This window comes from Hippichthys cyanospilos, chromosome 8 (genome assembly GCF_059441005.1).
Source record: "Hippichthys cyanospilos isolate Australia breed blue-spotted pipefish chromosome 8, RoL_Hcya_1.0, whole genome shotgun sequence".
Lineage (NCBI taxonomy): Eukaryota > Metazoa > Chordata > Actinopteri > Syngnathiformes > Syngnathidae > Hippichthys > Hippichthys cyanospilos.
In genome coordinates this window covers 15,995,157-16,001,902 of record NC_142376.1, presented here as the reverse complement: position 1 = coordinate 16,001,902, position 6,746 = coordinate 15,995,157, and positions in this window count along the sequence as shown.

Here is a 6,746-nt window from a genome sequence, read left to right as displayed (position 1 = left end):
TCCAGTGAAAACATGGAGGTGGACATTGGAAGCTTTGCTGCAGTGTTACATCTTCCATCCACCCACCCACCTACAGCTCCTGAGGGTAGCTAGAGGAGCAGGATTGCAAAACTAAACATTTCTTGACTTCCCAGCAAGCAAGTAGGGAAGCAGACATATAAATCAATTGGGGGAATTTCAGCATCACTTTCAAGAGCCATACTGATCTGCAAGATGAGTTGTTGACAATGCATAGACATGGTTTAGCATCTTTTATTTCAACACACATTTCATTGTTTGTTTTTTTTGTTTATGTTTCTCAAACTCACTTTGATGAGGCAGAGCACCTGAGCTCCCTTGCATATTTAAATAAATGTGCAGAAAAGAGGTCAAGTACAGTTAAGATGTATCCTGAGATTCTCCTAATTTCCGGACAAAAAGCTGATGGGACAAGTTTTTAATTCCCAGGCTGCACTGGTGGATGCTGGGATTTTCCTGAAGCAGCAAATGTCTCAGTCAAATAGTTTTAAGTGGCACTTTGCGCAGACACAACAGTGCCACTCTCCAGTGGGTCTTTATTTGCCTACAAATTTAATACACAATGTCTGTATTAGCAAACACTATTGGATGAAGAAGTGCTATGGCATACTGGAAACAGCTGATTATTCCTGTACAGTACATGTAGTGGGATCTTTGTAGTGCAAAGGTGTCCAAAGTTTTGCAAAGAGGGCTAGATTCAGTCTGAATTCAGATCCATTCAGCTTCCTGTTGCTTTAATTTTTAAGTATTTTTTCCCAGCCACCTTGTCGTAGATTTTCATGTGGTTTCAACATCATGATAATTATTGTATTGTGGGGTTCATATCGTGGCAATATCGTCTAGTGACATTTGGATACTGCTATAGCTCTATAAGGTAGTCCTTCTTGATATTGATTTTCCTTAAAAACAGCCACAGTCTGTCATTAAACTAGACAAATACTTTTCGTATTTCTGTGGAAAAAAAATCTAATTTTTACTTGTCCAGGAATCAGCGGCTGTCCCTGTCAACTTTTGGTTTCTTCTGTACAGTTTCTGTTTTGGAAATTGGCTGGAAAGGGCCACACAGGTCGTGAAGGATTCACTATGACACCTAACACGACTATGACAGTGTGTTGGGAGAGGCAGCATCTGCTCGAAGCATACAGTTCCAAAAGCACCCAAAAGCCCAGCTGTACTCTTTTGGTAAAATATACAATAGCACCACATATTGTTAATTTTATGCCAGAGGCTATATGCCAGTGGGACTTTGAACACGGCCTGCATTTGGCCCCCAGGCTAGAGTTTGGACATGTATGATGTAGTGGGATTATGAATTATGAGTGAAGTTGCTTAGAGGCTTTAGTCTAACAATGTTTGCCATTGCAGTTGTGCCTTGGTGTATAGCTGAGTGTTGTTTATGTGGATTACCTCATTTTTCCATTTTAAAATTCCGTTTATAACAATACAGTATACCATTCTTATGATTCCTACTACTTAATAGCTGGATAATAGTTTTTTAGTTGTAGAAGTATATTTTTACCACAGCGCTTGTATTGGATCTACAGTAATCGAGATTATGCTACTATCTAGTTTTGTCGACAGTTTTGTTAAGCTCTCACTTCTTTTTCACAATGCCGGATTGCCCACAGGAAAGCAAAAATCAATGGGAGCCTATAGATTGTTCATGTTGTGAGAAGAGGTCCTATAAGCTTCGACTCACTTAGCCCACAGAGACTTTCAGTTGTACAGTGAGGGAAAACTAACTTGGTCCAATGCATTCATCATGCTGACAGAATCCAATAGGTTTTCACCCTTTTCCTTCCATAGGTTCTTTGTTTCCACACAAGTTTTCTCATTTGGATTTTCAGACACGATAGAATCTAGTAAACTCTATATTTAAAACATATTTTGTATTTCATTGGACCAAAAGGCTTCATTTATAATACTGATTCTCAAGCCTCTTGGGTTGTATATTATTTAATGCCATTTAGAGACCTGCTGTTTTTTTAAGCAAACAAAATATTAATTTAAGGGGTAAATTTATACAGTACATCTAGGTTTTATTATATAATGTGATATAATAGATAACTGTATAACTGTAACTGTGGCTGAAATTGTATTGTCTGTTGTTTCCAGCATATTTTAAAATTCAACTTCAAGATGTACAGTATACAATAAGAAACGTTAAAAGTACTGTAATTACATAAAGATGCATGAAAATAGTCCGATACCTGCTCTGAACATGGGATTTTAAGAGAAACATTTCATGTAAAAAGTAAAAAATGGTGCAGTGTAGTCTACTAATATTCCGGATGGGAATAAGCATTGTGTGAAAGTTATGTTCTGCCATTTTTAAGATTTCAACAAATGGAAAGTTTTTATCAAGCTTTTACTACAAAATACCAGTGTTGTAAAGTGTTCTCGTTTATAAACCGGGAGAGGGGTTATAAGTATCAAGTTCGTATACATTAATACCACATTAGCTCTATAATGATTGTACATGTTCATTGCACAGTTTCAATGGAGAAAAAATGTCATGCAAGTAGCTCATTTATTCTAAATTTGGATGACTGCTACTCAGCAGCCAGAACAGCTCAGAATCACAAACTGAATGTTCAGCAGATGTGGAAGGTCTCGAGGGAGTTGAACAGTATGTCATGTTGTCGTGGCATGGACACTGTGTCTTCATCAGACGATTGTGAAAGCTCGCTGCCCAAGGGAGGAAAAAAGGTTTTCACAAAACCGACAGTGGAGTCAAATCGCTTTTTACACAGGTTCTATGAAACGTGACACAGGGCTGAATTCAGAATTCCCCTATTACAACGATAATCTTGTAGATGTTAATTATACAATGTGTTCATTATTGTCAGTTGCAAACATGGACCTTTTTTCATTTTGTATTTCGGATGTCAGTAAATTGTGAAGGGGTGCCCTTAGTCATGGTCAGTAAATGGTGTATTGTCACAATCAGTGCAATATTAAGTTGCACAGATGAAAATGGAATAGAAACATTTTAATGATAATGAAATGTTTAAAGCAGCAAAAAAATCTTTCAAATATTTCTCCATAATAATATCCAAAAACATGAAAGAACAATAACTTCAATTAGTATGAAGTTTCGCACCTCCGGAGAGTTAGTTTTATTTGAACAAAACATAAACACAAACATACCAACTTAAATTGCACAGCTCCTAAGAGCCCTTTTATGTTAAATTTGAAAACCAGTAGGTTAATGATACAGATTATAAAATCTCATTAGAGTTCAGCATTTCCTCCTCCAACCGACATAACAAAAAACATCTATCTAAAATCATATTTTCTCTTTGAAACAAATGGAAATTCCAGAATGATTTTTAGGAAAGTTTTAGACGATGATATACAGGAGTATTTTATAGAAACATTCAGTTATTGTATACTTTAATAGAAAATAAAAAAGTAAACAATTTAGCCGCATTTTTTGGTAAATTTCAATTGACATTGTGCTCCTCAGCTATAGCCCTGCCCACATTGAGGCCTTGCAGTACAGACAAGTTTGCACAAACAAAACACCTCAGTCCTACTTCACAGAGAATAAAAAACATACAGTGCCTGTGAATGTTTGTCATATCGTATGTCTGTATATACCGCGCCACAGTTTGTGTTGAATTACACATTGCTTAAAACGGTGTTTTCTCAACTTTTTTTTGAGTCAAGGCACACTTTTTGCTTTGGAAAGCGCCAGCCGGAAATTGCAGATGATTAGCGAGACAAATGTCTACCAATCACTATCATCCCTTAAGATCTCCTCTTAAAGTACAGTAGTCTGCTGCGACCTATTGGCGAAGAGTATTTATTACATGATTGTTCTGCAACATACTGCTTTCACAGCCGACTAGACATGGGAGGATCTCAAATTCTGATGGTATGATTACCTTCAGCAAAAATATCACGCTAACACGAAATTCAAATGATCTCCAAAATATATCATTTGAAAATAGTTTTGCTAAATATCAATTTTTTCTATGTTAAAAAACATTTTTATTTTTTGGACAAAATATGTAATACAACAATTGTTACGGTATCAAACATTTGCCACACCATATTTAAATACATTTGTAAATAAAATCAAAATAAATCTTGAGTAACCAAAAGTGGTTTTGCTCAGCAAGAAACATACATATAAAAATATGGGTGAATCCTTTAAACATTAACTTCAAGATTAGACTTTTTTTTTTTTTACAAAATTTGAGGAAGATTGCATCCATCACATAAACTGAGTTATGAGGTGAAGATGCTTATTTCTTTATCAATATTTCATTTTGTTTTTATTCACACAAACGCCCAACTTCTTTGTATCATGTTTAGTTTCCTAGTAAACTTCAATTGTAAATGACAAATAATGAGCTCGGAGCCTCCATTTGAAGAATTATCTCCGAATGGCTGCTGGTCATGAAGTGAGTTGAGTTTGCAGCTACCACACAACACTTTTTGCTAATAGACTCTGGTCTGGCCACCCATATCTCAATGCATAAATGTAATAAATAATGTTGGGGGATCCTTCGTTTGACCCTATAGTACTAGTGCCCTTCTCCGCTTCAATAGTTTCTCAGTCTCAGACCCGCTGTCAGAAGGGGGAACATGGGGAAAGAATAACAGTTATCAGCGGGATTGCTTTTATCCTCTTGCACAAAGCATCACTTTATTATTGCTGGCATGATGATGAGAGCTCAGATAACAACTCTGTTCTGCCATTACAGAGCCACGTGCGGATGTTTCCTCTTTGTCCAGGTCGATTCAAGGCTGGTTGTAACAAACACACACAAAAAGAGGAAAGAAACAGACATTAGGTGGTGAGCGTGATGTCTGGTCAATAGACTAGTCCGTATCTTTGGTGACAGATGCCTTGACATATCTCTGAACGTTAGCGTGTGTCTGTTTGGACATGTGTTCGTGTCCTTGTAAAAGCTAATTGGCACTCTTCTCCTGGGAGATAAGTACACGCCTGAGGCCAGCAGTCATCTTACTCAGTTACCAGTACCACCTTCCGTCACTCTCTTTCACTTATAGCATATTTAAAACAATGCCTCACACCAGACAGTTTGGATGGATTGTGGATCAAATATTATGACATTATAAACATTTCAGCGCACTCTTATCTGCAGACTTGTCACTGAAGACAAATCTTGCATCATTTTTCCCGGCCATCCCACACAGAAAAACAGCTTTATTTAATGTTTTCACAACCACAACCACGTGCACAGATCCTCTCATAAAACAAATACAGTAATAAAAATGGTACCATATGTCTCCCAGGTTTTAATTTTTATAATCTTCAATATGTTATCTACAAGGGTCATAGATCCTATCAAATGATTGAAATTATGCAAACAAAATGTGAAAAAAATCCTTAGTGGTTTGAAGCTGTTGTGTGAATTTTGTTGTAAAAAAACAATGGTAAAAATATATCTGTTGCATTTTTCTCAATTGCAGTGGAGCGACTGAAGACAAATTTAAAGGAAGTCATCAGATTTTAAATTTTAATTAATTTCTGCAAAAATACACCTTTGAAATACTGACGAAACTCACCAAACTCCAAAATGCATCTTTATCTTGTGAAGCTCCTTGTATATAGCCGACAAATGTCATGTTCTTTGTTTTGTGTTGCTGTCGGGGTTTTTTTTTTTCCATTAGAGTTTGATGTTGTTTTCTTTTCCTTTGTATCACTGTCTCATTTAATTGATTGTGATCACTGGTGATTGTCATCAACCCTCCCCTGTGGCAACCAATCAGCTTCTTGCACCACTTGTTTCTTGTGCAGGTGTTCATCATTGTTTCATCAGCTTGTATTATTAGTTCCCTGTTTTTTCTGGTTTTTCTTGTTGGATCATTGTCGTCTCCCACCTAATGTGTAAAGGTCCCTTGCCTTGTTCAATGCTGTCATGATTTCTTGTGCCAACTTTAAATTTTTAATGTATTCTTGGTTATAGTATGATGCTTTATTGTTTTGGAATTTTGTTTATTTTGAGTTTTGTTTATTCCAAGTTCCTTGTTTGGTATTTCATTTTTCTATTCATTAAATAGCTTTTCGGAGAAACACCCTGACTCCCACCTTCCCTACACTTGAGTCCTCAACCCCCACTTCCGTGCCTTAACGTGACATAATAAATATACACACCCCGATTCGAATGTCAAGTTTTTGTACTACGAGGTATAGAAAAACGAGACCAAGATAAATGAATTTCAAGTCTTTCTCCACCATATGACCTCTAACCTGTAGAATTCCATTACTGGAATGTGATGTGTTCATAACTCATGTTAAATGGGATTCTGCACTTGCCTTGTACCATTTGAAGTGGCTCTCATTAACCCTCAACGGGTTAGGGTTAGGGACCATTCTCATGGTATTTTAAACTTTCCGCAGCTAACCCAAGTGTATACAGGCAAATCGTCAGAAAGCATCCGTAAAAGTAACTACTTAAATTCTAATATACCCCTAAATGTCTCTAAAATTTGTGGCTGCCATATCCCCTTCATGATGTCGCTCCAAAACTGACCAGACATAAACCAATATCAGAGAAAAAAAAGATAACTTGGAGTATGGAAACTTATGTGTGCAACTGTGATTTTAAAGCGTCAAGACACTCAAAAGTAGATTCAAACAGTACTTCACACCCTGAAACGCAAGAAGTTAGTTGTAGAAGAAAAACATCCCATCCAAGCAGTCTTTATACAAAATGAATGTGCTCTATAAATTCATGCATTTGACATGG